General features: G+C 41.8%; 1 long non-coding RNA gene across 1 annotated transcript; it reads right to left on the reverse strand.

The window, feature by feature from the left end:
* Positions 1-3,122: 3,122 nt before the first annotated feature.
* LOC129468468 (uncharacterized) lies at positions 3,123-17,213 on the reverse strand. The gene is made up of 4 exons (XR_008652672.2): positions 17,096-17,213; positions 10,346-10,481; positions 6,185-6,395; positions 3,123-3,469 (listed from the first exon to the last, which is right to left on the reverse strand). It is a non-coding gene; the product is annotated as an uncharacterized lncRNA (long non-coding RNA).
* Positions 17,214-18,600: the final 1,387 nt, after the last annotated feature.

Below are 18,600 nucleotides of genomic sequence, written 5' to 3' on the forward strand. Positions count from 1 at the left end.
GTCTGTTCATGTCCTTTGCCCACTTTTTGATGGGGTTGTTTGTTTTTTTCTTGTAAATTTGTTTGAGTTCATTATAGATTCTGGATATTAGCCCAGTGCCAGTTATTTTATGTGCAATACCACTTTTAATCCTCTCGATCCTTGAGGTAGAGTCAGGGTCCCAGCCAAGCACAGATAACCACTCCAATTAGGATAATTGGAAGGGGTTTTGGTAACTGGAGTGTTTATAGAGTAAGACCAGTGGGAGGGATCCATAAGAGACAGTGCAGTGTCCCAGGCTAGCGACAAAGGAGCAGTTACCACCTCTAGGCCTGAAGCGTTGAGGGAAGAGAGGAGGTTCCAGAATCCAGAAGGAAAGAGTTATGCAGATGGGGCTTCCTTGAGAGCAGCAATGACCTTCAGTTGGAGGACACAGCCAGTCAGATAGGACTGCAGAAGGAGCCGAGGCCATCAACAGCCTGCACTCACTCTTCTCTCCCTCCAGTCTCTTTCTGGGGCAGGAGTCTGTTGGATACAACCAGGGAAGGCTGTTGGACTCAGAGAGGGAGGCTGCTGAGGAGTTTCATCCAGTTCAGTCTCCTGGGGCAGAACGAGTAGTGAAGGGTGTAAGGGGATCTGTCAGGCAAACCAGTACAGGTGGGTACCACTGTCATCAGCATTCTCCCGGCAACCCCAGCTGGCCCACTGTTTTATAAATGGTCAAAGCTAGGTTTAGTAAGGTTAAATAGTGTCCCTCAGTACATGCTGAGCTGGGACACTCTGATTCCAAGACCCTTTGTTTTAACTATTATGTTATCCTGCATTGAGATGGAAGAGACCTTAAGGGGATTCACGTTTCCTCCCTCTCAGCTTAGGAATAGCTTTTGCAGCATATTTTCACGTGATCCTTTGGCCAATACTTGAATATCTGCCTACATGGATATCAGTGACTGTCTTGTGGTCATTTTTGTCTCCACTGGGGGGCTTATTCTTATGACTGGGAAGCTTTCTGTTAGATTGGACAAACCCCGGGGGTAACATTTACTAATTTAAAAAAATCAAATCTATTTTTAATTGATACATAGAAATCTGAAGCTCTGTTTTCTTCTTTACTCATTTTCTCAGATTTTACTCTTCAGAAGTAGTAGGGAGATTCCTGTCTTACTATTTTTCTGTCTTTGAGCCCCTGGATGTCCTTTTTGTATTTTTTTTTTTTTTTGAGACAGATTTTCAGTTTTCACTCAGGATGGAGTGCAGTGGCACAGTCATGGCTCACTGTAGCCTTTACCTCCCAAGCTCAAGCAATCCTCCCATCTCTGCCTCCCAAGTAGCTGGGACTACAGGCACATGCTACCACACCCAGCTAATTTTTATATTTTTTGTAGAGATGGGGTTTTGCCATGTTGCCCAGGTTGGTCTCAAACTCCTGGCCTCAAGTGATCTGCCTGCCTCGGTCTCCCAAAGTGCTGGGATTACAGGCATGAGCCACCACTCCTGGCCCAGTTGTATGATTCTTTTATGGACACTCCCTCCTGTAGCCAGATGGTCACTTCCCATAGTCTTTATCTTTCAAAGTCACAGCCTAAACATCAGAAGGAACAAAGGAACCACTGGGCTACAAATTTTTCTTCTACTCTTTTTAAAAGTTTGAGCTCTTAAAAGCAGGGAAGGCTGCACAGTCCCATGTAAATCAGCAGAGGCAGGTAGTAGCCAGGGACAGTGGTCAGTGATACATCCTGCAGGCTGTGCATACACACCAGGAAGAAGGCTCACCTCGTGACTGGCCACATCAGGCCATATGTCTTCCTTTCTCATGCTGCAATGGGAAGGCATGCAGGACACTCCTGGCTGTGGTAACAGGATACCTCAAACCCACTGGTGCTTAGGAGTCCTTTTTGTTCCATGGAACATAGGATGTGGTTTCTTTTTCAGAATGTCTAGGACCGGATAAAACTTTGTGAACTCTGATAATGGTAACAGTGGTAACAATGACCTTTTATTGAGTGCTTAATGCTTGGTAAACCAAGAATAGTTCTCACCATTTACCATTTGTGTCCAATAGACCCTTTTTGTGTTTTTATATTTTTGAGTCATTTTATGAGTAATTTACAGAAGACCAGATATATTATGAAAAACAACTTTATTAAAAATTTTAATAAAAATGTAAACATAGCAAACTCCAGTTTTTCTTACCGTATTTTCCTGGTGTAGAAGGTATTGATGCCTACAATTTTTGGGCAACTTCCTCTGAAGCCATTAACTGGTGATCAATTGTCATGCATGATTCTGGAACATGTCGGTCTTATAAATACACTTTTGCATTAATCTTATGATTTTTTAATAATATGAAACATCTTCCTCTGTAAATTTGCTTATCTTTGTCATTGTGGTTGGAAAATAAAAATTATGGATGCTCAATTGTGTATAAAAGATGAAAAAAAACTACAAAGATGGTGTCTTTACTGTTCTCCTAAACCTTCTTGAATGATTCTACAATACTTGGGGCAGGACAGCAGGAAAACTGAAAGGTGATGTAATAGCCATAGTTTAGTTCATTATTGCATCAGCCTTTTATGAAATTATATCATTTTCCATTTCACATTATTTTAGTGTTTTTAAACATAGTTGGGAATAATTGGTGAGTAATGATCAAATAATGACTAGAATGATGAATAGAAACATGTTTCAAGATATAGGATAAAGAAAATCACTAAGATTCCGTAATATAGCTTGGATTTACAAAAATTGCAATGTTGACTTTTATTCTATTTTTTAAAAAGTAAATTTTCTCTTGTTATTTGGAAGACTTCTAAGAAAAAGTAAAAGCAATGAAATATCAATCCCTACAAATAAATTGCTCAAAAGTAAAATCCGAAAGCTAAAATGGGATCCTGTGTTTCCTGATGTTATAGTTAATGTATTAGCTACCATATAAAGAAATTTATAAATGTGACTAAATCCAGCTAATGGATTGAAAAAAGAATAAAGTTTCAGTTGGAGATGATGAAAATGTTCTGGAGATAGAGGGTAGTGATGGTTGCACAGCAATGTGAATGTACTTAATGCCACTGAACTGTACCCTTAAAAATGGCCAAAATTGTAAATTTTGTTATGTCTATTTTACCACAACAAAAAAGGAGGCACGTTTATTGAATGCTTATTTTGTGTCAATACCTGATGTCGTCAGCGCTGTTATCATCACAGTGACATGAGTTAAAACTGTCTCTCCTCCAGTGGATGGGGAAGGCTGACAGAGACTAAGTAAATTGCCCAGAATCACAACTGGTCATGGCAGAGCAGGAGGAGGATCCCAGCAGAAAGCCCCCAGAGCCTAGCACATAATCGCTACTGTGCTTGTGAGGCCAGGCTGGGGTGCAGAGGAGTCATTCCCCTGGGTGTGCCATGCCGTCCTTCTTCTTTCCAAAGTCTTAGGGTGATCTGGGATTCCTTAGCTACCTCCTCAGAATCTCTTCTGATTTCTTTCAAGGCTCTGTGGGAGAAAAAAAAAAAAAAAGCTTTGTAGGTAAGACCACATGTACTCTCAGTCAAAGCAGCTGCTGACATCCTCAGATGTGAAGACAAGCATGCCCGTGTCCCAAGGGCTGGAGGAAAACAATCCCCCAGCACCCCCTCCCCCCACCAAACCGGCCATCACGTGCCTCCACTGGACTTGGTTCTATGTGGCCGCCTCCATCAGACTCTGCTTATAAATGGCCAGGACATCTTCCACCATGTCTATTAGCCACTTTTCTGCCAGGTGGTGGTAATTCTCACTAATTTGTACCAGCTTCATAGATGTCAAGCCCAATTTCATTTTATTATGTTTTTGAGGAAGAAATATTGATTAACTGGGTGTTAGTGAAATTATTTTCTACAAGTTGGGTGATGGAAAGAGAATTCTAAGTATGCCTACTATCTAAAACAACTTTACAAATGAAATATGCAAACATTATTTTAATAAAAATTACATTGGTGTGAATAAACAGAGTATGAGTAGGTAGCATAATAATGTCTATTTTTTTGAGTGTAAAAATACTATTATTCACAGTTCAAAGATAAATTTGTTTTAGGGCAAGAAGGTAATTGGGGTAAAGAGCAGGGAGTGTGTCTTAGAGCTGTGGTTCCCATCTGGGCCAGCTGAGGGCAGTGGTTCTGGTGAGAGCAATTGTTGGCTTAGAGGCCTAGAGTTTCCTAAGGATGTCTGGTGAATGGTCATTCTGAGTAATTAGGAGAAAGAGTATTTCTAGCATTAACAGGGCCCAGTTAGGGTGAAGGGTGATAGGAAGTACCCAGACTGCCTACCTACTGGGTTTCTTAAAGAGGTCCTGGCCATCCCCGAGGTACATGCTGAAAGTGTAGATTCTAGTGCCCTACCCATAGATTACTGAGTCAGAAATCTCTCACGTGATTCTTTTTCACAGTCAAGCCTGAAAATTACTGCTGCATTAGCTTCTCTTCAAGTGGAAGCATGGAGTTGAAGACAATAGAAGGAACTAGACCAAGATTAAATGCTGGGTTTTATGGGATTGTTATAGAGCCATGTAGGATCTGATGTAGGGTCCCGGAAGTAGAAATACAAGAAGAGAGTCAAAAAAAAGAGATCTCCTAGGAGACTGTTGATTTACTAGCCTGGTTGGAAATACAACGCATGGAAAAAGGTGAGGCAGACAGAGCCATCCAATTGCAGGGTCGGAACTTGGAAGGCCTGAGGCATGAAAGGCATAGGGTAGGGGTGCAGTCCTCACCATCGGGAGGGCTGAGGGCCACACCACAGTGCAGGACGGAGAGGCTGGGGCCAAAGGAGCTACTGGTCCCAAGTTCTGTCCTGGAACAGTAATAAGCCTTCCTGCTCCTGTCCTTGGCTCCAAGGCTAAACTGGAAACCCAGTTTCCCATCATGCCTTTCCAAGTGGTTGCAGTCATAGGAGGTCCTGTTATAAACCCAACTCCCAAGTTTCAGACATGGGAAACTGCTATGAAAGATACATCTTTAGAGCTCAACAAATGGACTTGCCTCAAGGGGCTGGTGAAGGTGACACTCATCCACCCGACTTCCTTGCCCTTGGTGGGAAGAGCAGTTCAAATGTTGGGCTCAGTGTGAGCAAAGCAAACACCACAGGTTGAGAAAAGAAGCGAGCTGTTGGAACTCAGGAGCTGTGTGTGTGCTCATGCCAAGCGGAGAGGGCAGCCTACTGTGGGCTTTGAATGTTTGGCATTTATCCTGAGGACAATAGGAAGCCATGGAAAGGTATTAAGCTACAGAACAAAGTGATCAGAATTATGCTGAGTCTAGGAAGTGCTATTGCTTGGCTGGTTAATTTGATCATATCCACAAGAGAGTCAGTATGGGGTCAAATTGGTTGCTTTCTTATTTGTTACTGAGACAAAAAAAAAATACAGATTTTGAGGAATTTGATAGTGGTTAGTACCCTAAGTCCAATGACTAGGTTGGCCTCTGTCATCCTCCCTTAAACAAAAATTCTTCACTTAACTCTAAGCAGGAAATGAAAACGTATGTTCTTGGGGTGACTTCATCTTTTGGAATTTTCTCATATATTTTTCCAAAATTCCAAAGCAATTGTTACAAAAAGGACACAAATGTTAATGGCTTAAAAAGCTTTCTGTGAATCCGCTTATTTTTCTGAAAAAAAAAAAAAAAAAAAAAAAAAGAAGGAAATTAAGCTAGAAATGAATGAAATTAGTTATCTCCAGGGATCAGTGAGAACTAAATGCAAGGTGTAGAGAAGAAGATGGAACTTCTCTGGGGATCCCTTTTGATTTGGTTTTGTGTTTCAAAGTGTGTTAAAGGTTTACATTTCCAAAAAATAAAATTAAGAAATGGAAAAAAGATGAAAATTGAATTCAAACAGAAAAAACCCAAAATTACATGAAATAAAAATCACACATTAGAAAAATTACTCAAGTCACTTTCGAGCAAAGTATGCTGATTGTACAACCCAACATAATATTTTCTAAGAATAAAAATGAAACTGGGTGGAAATCTTGAACTCCACTTAATAAATTGTTGATAGTCTGTACTGCAGGACCGGGCAAATGAGTAAGCATAACAAGGTTGTTGGGAACCTGGATTCTCACTGTGGAAAAAGAAAGATACAAATGTGGACTGGGATATCATGGCCCCTGCCTGAATTAATTATCACTATGATGGTTACGAAATGACAATTTTCTATTTCTAAACTTCCTACTCATTTATTAGTTGGTATTCTTCCATAAAGAGGAGTGTTCCATTCTTCTTCCCACCTTGCTTTTTCAAAATATCAGAAAATATATTTGTTTCCTCTAATGTGTTATAGCCACTTCTGTCATTTGTCATTTTGATGTTTAAATCATCCCAGTTTTCCCAGTGGGAATCCTTTCAAGAAGAATCCTGTGTCTTCTTGACATATCTCCATCTTCCTAAGAAATAAATTTTTGAAATAAAAATAGGTTTATATTTATACCGCTAGGACCAATTCAACGCCACAACACAAAACAAACAAATGAAAAAGCAAACATGCCAGCTAGACGCAATGTGAGATCTTTGATTAAACCCTGGAGGCGTGTGTGTGTGGGTGTGTGTGGGTGTGTGTCTGTGTGTATGTATGTACTTAAATCGGCTGCATAAAACTGTGTAGGGACAATTGAATTTAAGAAAGACTATATTAGAGAATAGTATTATATCAATGTGAAATTTCTGGAGTATGATATGAAATGAGGAGAACTTTTTATTGAGATACTCACCTAAGTATGTAGGAGGGAAGTGTCCTGAAACATGGGAAGCTAAAACGATGAATTCTCAAATGATTAAACAAAAAAAAGTGTGTATATGTATACAGAGAGATAAAGCATATTTGGGACAATAAAAATAATTAGTGAATGTAGGTGAGCAATATATGGGTGTTCATTTTACTGTTCTTGCAGTTTTCTCCAAGTTAGAGTATTTTGAAAAGAAGTTGGAGGAGGGATGCTGAGTTGCATGACAAAGACTGTGGAAGACAGGGCTGGGACTGTACTATAAACTTTTAACATCTGCAGGGCATCCTAGAGGGTTCAGAAGGACATGCCACATGGGAAGGTGGCTGGGGGCAAATAGCAGAAAACAGAGCGTCTGGGGTAGCAGCTCATTCACAGTGATTTAGGGTCTGCAAGCCTCGGGATTTTAACAATGCAGCTATTTGTTTTAAACACACATGTAACATCATTTCATTTTATACCCATACTTTACACATGCAACATTAGGGCCAAATTCCAGCTCCATCCCAGTCCCAGTCACTTGATGAGAGGGACACTTATTGGCTTATCTGGCAGATGGGTTTTAGTCCAAAGCTTCTCTTCGTGAGTGATTTCAATTCTTGCTCGTTAATCTTGCTGTGAAATCACAGTTAAAGGATTGTGGGAGAGCACATCTAAGGTATCCAGTGATCAGCAATACAGCTTATTTTCTGTCAAGTATGACTTTGTCATTTTTATCTGATACTTACCACACAGCCTCATGCAAAAACAGGTTTGCTTCACCACCAACCCTCCTTCCCGCTCCCCCTTTCCCAGGCCCAGATACAGATTGGTATTCTTGGCATCCTGCTCTTGTTTGATGAGATTTAGGAGGCTCCAATTCTTGTTGTGTCCCCAGGAGTAAAGCAGCAACTGCTTTAAACTGATAACGACATGATTTTGCTGCCCTATAGATAGTCATTTAAACTCTGTGATATGTGGCCACTGCCTCAGAATTCAAGCAATGGAAATGACATCATTATCAGCCAACTCTTTATGATGAAAAATGACCCACATTAGGAAACAATCTGAACCCAAGGAAACTTTGGTGATCAATCATCGCAATTATAATGTGCTGGCCTTTTATGTAAATCCAACCCACATTGAAGCAGGATTTGGATGGGAGAGTTGGGGGAGGAGAAATCTAGTGGAAAAAGAACATTAGCACAATGTAATTAAGCAAAAGGGAAAGCTTCAGATAATATATGTTTCTCAGGGGACCCTGATAGACCTAAGCTGAAAGGGTTGCATCATCATCATTAAAAGCATTTGTTAAATGCCCAGAGCCTACAGAGAGATAGGCTGGGCTTTGTGCTGCGTGGAGTTAGTTGAAACAGGCCAAGCCCGTTCTACCAGGAACTTGAGCCCTCCAGGAGCTACCTGGTTGATGAGTAGTGGGCAGGGACATTCCCTCACTGCCGGGAAGCAATTATAACTGCCAGAGGGTGATGTTGCAGCTTTGCAGTGCCTGGCTTTCCCCATTCTACTTTAGTCCCTTTGGGTCATTTGTCCTTTTCAAGGCTGCCTGGCCAGCCACATGCTCAAGGTGGCCTCAGTATGAGGTAGAAAGGAGTGGGACTGTCACCATCCATCTGCAAGAAGGCAGAGTGTTTTCGGAGAGCAAAGGAGGTGGGGACTTTGGTGATGAATCATGCCTTACCCGAGGGCATGTATGATTGCACCTGGCCAGCTTCATATGTCTGCATTTGATTCTTAGAGTTTGTGTTTCGTCTATTACCTTTTTCTCAGACCTGGAAAGGGGTGTGTGTGTGTGTGTGTGAATGTGTATTAAGTGATGCAAGGAAGGTGAGAAAGGACAAAGGACAAAGGGATAACAGATGTGGCTGTGTTGGTCCCAGAAAATTGTAGAGAATAAGGCATCTCCTGGTTGCCTATACCTTAGGAAATGCAAAAAGCACAGGAAAGTGAACACTCAGCTCAGCTCAGCAATCCCTTATCAAGGACTCCAGAGGCTGCAGGTCCATCCCATGGCAAGGTGGCTCTGGGCTAGTGAGTGCTCCAAGCAGGATCTCCACATGATGGCCTCCATCTGGCAACACAGGTTCCCCTTCAATCCTATTTTTTCTTAAAAACTTTGTAGTGTCGTTTCTCCCATGCTTGCTCTTGACTCTACCTATGAAACTTCTTATATATGCACTTCTTATCCTGAAATGGATGTCCAGGTTATGAGGCCCTGGCCTACTTCCTCCCCTCCTATTCAATACTCTCCTACATGATACAAATAACCCTTTTCCACCTGCAGACCAATAAAACTGGAAATTTCCCTCTAGGAGTTTGCTCCTTGTAGCTAAAGTTCCACCCTCCTATTGAATACAAATGCTCCTGAGAACAACACATTAAGCTGTGTGTGGACTGGTTATTTGATCTCTTTCAGAGTAAGGAGGGGAGCATCCCAGAGAACAAGGCACTGCCCCACTAGGGCAGATAGGATGGGTCTCCAGGGAAAGGGGAAGATGGAGGAACCTAAAGGAAAAATAATATGGATCATGACTTCATGTTGACTCACTGTTCTAACTCTTCACACCAATCATGTCTTTTAATCCTTACACCAATCTTATGGGACTATATAGGAGCTTTATTATTCCTTTTTGCAGAGGAGGAACCTGAGATTCAGAGAGGTTAAGTGACTTTCTCATGATTACATCGTTGGTGAGCAGACCTGGGATTCAAACCATGGTAGTTCAATTTCCAATACATGTCTTTCATCATTACACTACTCCAGAGAGGAGAAGTACCTGTTGGGGAGAACTTTGTCAAGAATCCTGAGAAGTAGGTTCTGATACTGCAATTACCCCTGCCCTGCCTCCGGCCCAGGGTACCTTGGTTGTCTCTCGTTGTATTACAGATGTGTGTCCTGGTGGTGGCAGGAGACCACACCTATCTAGATGGAACGATGGGCCTGCTAGCAGAGGCCTCACTTTGTTCTGGTGGAGTCAACTCAAGCAGCTGTGGGATCTTACCCTTGGCAGAAGCCAAGAACCCTCCTCAGGTCACCTTTGGACTTACAGTGCTAGCAGCTTTCTAATCTGACCCATCATGGCATTTTAAACACTGCCAGCAAATGCCCAACTGATTTATCCACAGCAATTAATGAAATCATATATTGGGATCTGCAGACGTCATTGGGCATGCATCAGTTGACCACAGCTGTAGTCTGTGGCCACTTACGGAGAGCACCATCGGTTCAGTTAGCTCAGTGAGCATGTGGTGCTGAGCCTTCTCTCACTGTGGCGAGGGGCCGGGGGAGGTTGCATTTTCTGCATAGGAAACACCCTCCTTCACTCTGGGCTAAAGAGGAGGGGAAACAATTTTTTGGAACATTTCCTAAAAAATAGGCAGTCTCCTGTGTTCCTCAGGGTAGCTGATGTCCAATCAGTTCTCCCTGTGCTCCCCACAGTCAAGAAGTTTGGTTCTTTGGATGTTTTGTGTGGCAGCCCTGGTTCTTCCCAAACACCCACCTCCATCCCCATAGCTTCAGGCCTGGCTGGGGAAGGGCTATGTGGGACATGAAATAATCATCTCATAGCTATGGTTTAAATCATGCTTTATCTCATGAATAATCCATACGTGATTACCAGGAGTCGTTAGTAGTTGTCAGTCTTCATTTTCCAGGTGGTGGGAAGTGGGGAGGGTGAAAGAAACATCACTAGGTCTGTTGTCCTCTCCTCACCAGCACTACTCCTGTGACCAGATCAGGTCTTTCTTCCCCACCTGGCAAAGACAGGGGCCGTGGGGATTCTCAGGAAATGTTAGGTTGGAAGGGACATAAATGAATCACTGTAGCTGGGAGCATAGAGTCTGTGTAGAGGAACTGATCTGCCTCTGTTCATAAAATCCCCCTTCGTTTGTACCTTTGCTGAGAATACTACTTTCTCTCTGAGGTCTATGGGATGTAGTATCATTAAAATTATGATATTTATATTAACTGGTTCACAAAGTACATCACCCATCAGGTCCAGTTTGCTTCTTAAAGCTGGAAGAGCGAACAGTCCCCCTGAAATTCTTGGACTCTGTTTCTTTCCATTAAGTTCTTTTGTATATGGTGTATATTCGTGATCACATTTTAAACCAGATAATTTTTTCATGCCTCGTTTAACTTGTGTGTCTTTTCAGAGCCTGTACATTGGTCAGGTTTCTAATCAAAGCCAGATAGCATAGGTGAGTGTTGGGATGTGAGGGTAGTAGGGGTTTTGGTGACCAGTACTCAGTGGGTAGAAAAAGGTGAACAGTGTAGTGCTGGGAATGCTGGGGTCAGAAGATCTGGGATCAAGAAATAACTCAAACAGGTATTAGCTGAGTGACCTTGGATTTGACTTAAAACTTTCTGAACATCAGCTTCTTATCTGTAAAGTGGAGATAATACTTACCTTGAAAGGTATTGGGAAGGCTCAAATAAGATAAGGTATGGGGAAAGGCTTTGGGAACTATACAGTCTTACATATGTGAAAATTATGGCTTCTGATCTTGAGTTTGATCAAATAGTTCTTGAAAGAAAATGGTCTAAGAAGGGGCTTTGTTAAACAGATATTTCTTATTGATTTTTCTCCTAACAGGATTTAATCTATACTCTGTTGTTTTGTGTCTGTTTTCTCAAGATATAGGCAAGTTAATAAAGCCTGTGCTTGGCATTGTTTTTGTCAGGGCCCTGCACCTTGCCAGGCCAATGTAGAAACGGTTCGGAGACCGAGCATAGGCAGTGTAACCCAAGAAGCGGGGGTGTGTCCTGGGAAGATGGTTCCTGCCTGATTGCCATGTTGGACCTCTGACCTGCCCCCCGTTGTCCACCTCCTCCAAGCTTTTGAGCCACCTCATCTCTGTGCCCAGGTCTGTAGAGGTTTGAGGCTAGGGTCACATCTGTGGCCACAGTCTGCAGGCCTATCAGAAGGAGAAGTGGTTTGACATTTGAGGAATTGTTCTGCTGTCTACCATGTAGTAAGTGTTACTGATGGCAGGTGCTGACCCAAGCACTTTATGTGCATTACCGCATTAAATCTTCACAACAGTACTGCAAGGTAGGACCTATTATCATCTCCATCTTACAGATAAGGAAACTGAGCTCAGAGAGTTTTAGGTCAATTGCTAAAGGTTGACAGTTAATAGAGTGCAGATCAGGAGTCCCATGTGGGTATGTGTGATCCCAAAGGTTGCTCTTATTCCAGAATGCTGCTCCAGTGTCTTGCCCAGGTGGGACTTGACAGCAGTCAGAGCCTCAGATCAGACAGTGAGACCAAACGTGGCACTAGGGAGTATCCTCCTCTTGCTGAAGGGAAGAGAGGCAGAGGACTGGGACTGCATGTGACTTCCATCTTGTGGCACTGAGGTACAAGACCTGACATCAGTCGTAAATGAAACACGTCACAGGCCAACTCAACAGGGCTTAAATCGTATGGCTGTACATAGTGCATGTGTACCATGGGTACCTGTGCTTCAAAATCTCTTCTTTAAAGTTGTAACTGGCCATTTAAAACATTTCTTTTCCAAGTAGCTACCCCCACATTTTTTGGGTGGTTTAGAGTGGGAGTGGGGTGAGCTGAATATCATTACAACTCTTTCTTTTAACCTCTTTGATTCTGATTTCATATTGTTCATTCATAACTTATAAGTTATTGTCTAAAAGGAAAGGAAAGGGACGAGAAAGGAAAGACAAAGAAAGAAACAGAAAGAGAGAAAGAGACAAAGAAAGAGAAAGAAAGAAAAAAAGTCAGTTTTATTTTTTTTTTTTTAAGCAAGATAAGGAAAAGGAGAAAAAGAATGGGGAAAAGCCAAATGTGATCCAGAGTTGAGTAAAGTAGCATGAAACTGAGGACTTGAATGTCTGTTACACCCACCCAATACCATCACATAAATCTCCACATTAAATTCTGCTAAACATGTCTGAAATGCAACTGTGCTTGCAAATAATTGCTGCCATTGAATGAATCCACCCTGGCACATCCATTTGGGCTCAAAATAACCCCTGTAACCTAAGAGTAAATCAGTGACTGGACACCCAGTGCCAAGCATAATCTCAAGCAACATTTAACTACGTTCAATATTTATTTCCCTGCCTTGAGTCACTTTGAAATGATCTGGACTCAGTTCAGACAGGACCAGCCCTAATTTTATGGTGCTCTTGGAATCTTTCCAGCAACATGAGGGCTCAGATGTCACGGAGTTCCAGAAAAATGAGATCCCTCACAGAAGATTTCACAATTTAAGGCATCTTCCTTCCAACATTTTGCAATATGTGGGCTTTTTACTGAAGATGTAACTTTTTCAGAAGCTTTGAGACCCTTAAGAAGTATGCCACGCACATTCTAACTCCTACTTCATCCCTAGGGATGGGGTGGGCAACGTTAACCTGGTTAACCGTTTGCATAAATAAAATCTCTTAATATCTGCAAATAGGAAAAGAGAGGCCCTCAATTTACCCCCATTTTTCAAACAAATGACATTTCCCAAACAGTTATGGAAGCCAGATTTGGGAAGCTTCAAGCCACATTAAAACAGCAGATAACACTCCTACAAGTTTGACAGACCCAGGAACACATCAAACAAATAGCAGCCAATTCTCAAGCTTTTGTATCTCAAATGCTCAGTCAATAGAAAATCAACCAGTTTTATTGTACACTAGAGATAAATCTTGAGATGGCAGGATTGACTTATAGCTCCCTGTTAAAGGGATATTGAGCTGACATTGAGTGACCTCACACTCAGCCGTAACATTTATCATAAAAGTCTGACATGGTTAAGTGAAGTGATTGATATTGGCCCATCTTGCTCTAAAATGTAGGCTTTCATCTGTTTTAGTTGGGAAAAGAGTAAAGAACCTCACTCATGGAATTAAACATCTTCCTTTTCTTTATTTTTCTATAATCTATTAATGGTTATCCTTAATTCAGCATAATGGCAGAAATTCTAGAGTCTGTGAAACCTAGGTTTATATCCTAGGGTCATCACTTATCAGCTGTTGAGCAAAATTTTAAGCTTCTCTAAGGGAAAGTTTCCTTATCTATAGAATTGGGAGAACTGAGTGGGATGATGTAGTTAAAGCAATTTTTTTTTTTTTTTTTTGAGACGGAGTCTCGCTCTGTCGCCCAGGCTGGAGTGCAGTGGCGCAATCTCAGCTCACTGAAAGCTCTGCCTCCCGGGTTCACGCCATTCTCCTGCCTCAGCCTCTGGAGTAGCTGGGACTACAGGCGCCCACCACCGCGCCCGGCTAATTTTTTGTATTTTTAGTAGAGACGGGGTTTCACCGTGGTCTCAATCTCCTGAACTCGTGATCCACCCGCCTCGGCCTCCCAAAGTGCTGGGATTACAGGCGTGAGCCATCGCGCCCGGCCTAGTTAAAGCAATTATTAAAGTACCTAGGCACATACTTAAGAAATGTTAATCCTATTATTATTATAATAATCATCATTATTATAATTTATTTTGACTCCTGACTTCATTATTCTGTCAACCATTATGCTGTTAGCACAGTAATAATACCAATAACAACAATACCTATTATAGATACCTTTTATTGATACCTACTAGGTATCAGACACTGTGCTCAATGCTTTAAATATGTTCTCTCATTTAATCACCACAAGAACCTCTGAAGTTGGTGCTGTTATTAAACCAGTTGTTAGAAATAAGAAAATTGAGGCTCAGAGAAACAAAATTGCTTAAGATCACACAGTTGGCCAGGATCCAAACACACTACATTACACTGTCACATAGATTATCACTTTTTGTCCTATTACACCCTTAGAGGAACAGAAAACTCTAAAATTTGGGGAAAGTCACTTTATCTCTCTGGACCTCGGGCTTTTCGTCTGTCAATTGAAAAAGTTGGAGTGGATTACATAAGACGTTTTAGGACTCCAGGATTGTAGTGGACTCAGTTGTTCTCAAGAAACACAAGCTTAGAAATGTGTAAATAGGATTTTATACATGTTTGAAATGGAGATTGTGTACAGGTATGGCTTGTTCTGCATGGTCGCTTTGTGCAGGCAGGCTGGAAGGAGGAAGGTTGCTGTACTTTTTATAATGGCTTAATTCTTTCTTCCCAAGCTATGGTAACTCTGCTATGGAGGAAGCGGTCCACTAACCCCAACATGCTTGTTTTCAGTATATTTGGTTGTAATAAATTAGCACAATCTTTAATTTGGATAAGTCTTCACTTCCTGCTCCCAAATCTTGATTCTTCTGAGATACTTAATAATAACTCCTTCTTCCCAAATCCTAAAATTAAATTCTCCTGCCATTCTGGAAATGATGTTGTGATTAAAAATCTATTTACATTTGGTCCTCACACTTCGGTACTGACATAAAATAAAACCACTGATCACTGTTGTTGTAGCGTTAGGATGTTTAAAATATTTCACATCCTGTCCACAAGGTAAGCAGTTTCCAGATACAGTCTGTTTTGAGGCTTGGCTTCCAGGGTGGAGATGGTGGGCAAAGGTAGGAAGAAGTGGCTGGTGAATGGAAGGGTCTAGAGGGGATGGAAGGGATTCTGAATCTCTCCTTTTGGCTAGAACCAAGCCCAGGTCATTTCTTGACCCCCTGCTGCTGGGGTCCAGTGGCAAGACATAGACACAGTGCCCTAACTCTGGGCTCTCATTTCCACCTCTTGAACACAGCTCTCTGCTGTGTTCTGGTCCTGGCTTCCTGACTTGCTATTTATCTTGGGAGTGTGACATGCAGAAATATTATGTATGCTGGGTTGGCTCTTCAAAAGTGACAAAGACATTGCCTCATTTTGACCTTCTGTTCTATTTGGGTTGAGGCTAAAGAAAAAGTGAGAGAAAAAAATCATCTGCCTTCAGTTTCTAGGACTAGTAACTTTATGTTGTGCTTATGCAGACATTAACCTGTCAGCAGTATTACTGATTCCTACCAATAATTTCAATAAACTAAATTATTGGGGAAAATTAATATTAGTTAACCTAATTAACTCTAAGGATACTAATCAATTATATGACTGAATTAGAAAAAAAAATTAAGGCCAGGCACAGTGGCTCCTGCCTGTAATCCCAGCACTTTGGGAAGCCAAAGAGGGTGGATCACCTGAGGTCAGGAGTTCGAGACCAGCCTGACCAACACGGCAAAACCCTGTCTCTACTAAAAATATAAAATTTAGCTGGGCATGGTGGCACATGCCTATAATCTCAGCTACTTGGGAGGCTGAAGCAGGAGAATTGCTTGAACCCAGTAGACAGAGGTTGCAGTGAGCTGAGATTACACCATTGCACACCCGCCTGGGCGGCAAGAGTGAAACGCCGTCTCAAAAAAAAAAAAAAGAAAAAAAGAAAAAAAAAATTAAATGTGTTTGCTTTAATTAGCTTACATGTGTAGACATAGACTAAGTGAGGGCTCAGCAGATGCCCAGGGAGTGCAGTGACCTTCTCGTGTCTTCTGTTTACTTAGAACTATAAACAGAAACTCTGACTAGATGAGTCATTTTAGGGATAGGAGAGAGGTGGGAGTTGGGGGTGTGTTTTATGGACTATTCTTTCAACATCACTTATCAGAAACCAAGAAAATTCATAGTTTTCTGAACGTCATTAGCCTTGGCTTTGATGATTTGCACCTAACCATTAAAAGTCAGTAGAAAGTCATTCATTGCTGGCTTTTTCCATGGAGTGTTGTTAAGCAAGATTTGTTGTCCTTTAAATATTATTTACCAAAATGTGACACAGCTTTTCAGTGAAAATGTACAGGGGACATTAAAATGTCTATTTTTTTTCTGAGGCCTCCTTAAACCTTGCAGTTCAAGCCCTGTCAGAGATATTACCAAACCTGTTTTTCAGGGATTTGAAATTTGCTCATAAAAATTAACTTCAGGCTTTTATGCAAGTTAAAAACAGAATTCATGTGGTTCTTTTAAAATCTTGTAAGTCTTTGAAAGAAGGACTAATAAAAATATACCTTGTTAGATGGCTTTTCCTGTGGCTGCACAGCCTGTTTGTTTAAGAACACGTTGCAGCTTGGCAGCTCACCTTACCCCACCTCTCAATCCCAAAAGCACAAAGTATTTCTGGTTTTATTCAGAGCCATCAATGGAAAATGTCAGCTGTTCCTTTTTTTTCCCCTCTCCTGAAAATTGAATTAGTTGCCCAGGAAAGGTATAAGAGAGCTCCACTGTACAGGGCCTGAATTCCTGTGCTGGTGTCTAAGCATGGACATCTCACTGTGTGTTCAAGAAACAGCTCACACTGTTCTTTGGGTCACAGCACGGAGCACCAACCTCATCCTTCCAGGCTTTGGAGGCCAGACCTACCACAAGGCCCAGTCCTGTTTCTTTTAGGCCCCAGCCACAATGAAACCATGTGCTTCCAAGGTCACTTATCACCTACCTATCCAGGGTCAGCCTTTCCCCCATGGGAAGCTGCGAAAATACCCATGTGGCTGTGGGCTCCTTCACTCATCCTCAAGACAAGAAGAAACCTGTGTCACACCCTGCTTGAGGACAGCTTGGTTTGCCTCTGCTAAGTACAACCTATTCTTGTGCTTTTGTCTTATCTTAGAGTGATGTCACAAAGCCCTATCCTGGCCTCATGGTGGGAAGGTAGCAAGATGAGTGCTTTGGTGGAAGGAGAGCTATATTATAGAAGATACAAAGATTCATTCATTTCGTTCATGTACTCATTCATTCAAACATATAGTGAACATGTACTATGTACAAGGCACAATTCTAAGAGCTAAAGTTATGAGCTGAAAGATGCAAGCCTTGTCCTAATGGACCTAGAGGCTACAGATGAAGAAAAGCATACAATTATAGTACAGTGTGTGTGTGTGTAAGTTAGTCAGCAGTGTGATAGGGTGTTGTGCGTCAGAGAAGGGGCATCTAGCCCAAGGTGGGAAGGAGTGTATGGAAGGCTCATGGGTGAAGTTGAGAAACAGATACAAATGAGGGTCCTGGTAGGGTAAGTACAATTAACAATTAGTTTCTAAGATAAAGGTTCTGATGACTGTAATTTAGTCCCAAAGGGTAGAGCCTTTCAGGATATAGCTTGGGATGCTTCCTTTCTAGCTGTTTCTTTGAGGAAGGTGCCATTTTATTCCCTGACACCCACTGTGGTCTCTGTAGGACTTTGTCCCATTTATGATCAAAGTCCAAAAGATTAGATTACAACTGTGCTAAGCTCAAATGCCCATCCCCACCTCCTATTATTTCTCATATAGGACTGACCTGGTAACTGCTGCTTGGCTGGGTAACAGATGTCTGATATGATGAAAGATCTTAGTGGAGATGTCACTCAGGAAAGTGACCCTGTTCATTACCTGTTCCTACTGTAGTGCTTTAACTGTGCCATAGTTACGGTTTTTGTGGAATAGGAATTAACTAGTGTGTCATATCAGAAGGACTCCGTCTCCCAAAGTCAAGAGCCCAAATGATGCTGCTTTCTAGATCAAGGTAGGCTTCTTTACTCTGAAAGATAGACCTCTATCACTGTCTGTGACAGACAAGGAGTTAGCAACTAGCAGGTGTCACACTTGTGTGCTTTTCTCAGGCAGGCAGCTCAGGTCTTCTCTAGTTTTGTAGCTTTATTTCTGATTTTAACAGGAGTTGGCCTCTTGTCTCTGAGCCCCTTAAAAGTTAGATGCAACAAGTGAAGAAAGGGTAAAGGATGAGGGTGTTGGCTTCTAGAGGTGGCCAGGAGAGATAGCAGATAGTGTGGCAAGAGGGAAAGAGGAAGAGGAGACCCCTGAGAGGTAGAGACACAAGAATTTAAAAAGAAAGAAAACTCTGGCCAAGTGGGCTGGGGATGGAGATTCTGTGAGAACCTTGGATTTTTTCCCTCTACAATGAATCTTGGACTCTGTTCCCCTGGCATTTGTACAGTTAAGAAAATGTGTT

The sequence above is a fragment of the Symphalangus syndactylus genome, chromosome 18, assembly GCF_028878055.3.
Source record: "Symphalangus syndactylus isolate Jambi chromosome 18, NHGRI_mSymSyn1-v2.1_pri, whole genome shotgun sequence".
NCBI classification, from domain to species: Eukaryota; Metazoa; Chordata; class Mammalia; order Primates; family Hylobatidae; genus Symphalangus; species Symphalangus syndactylus.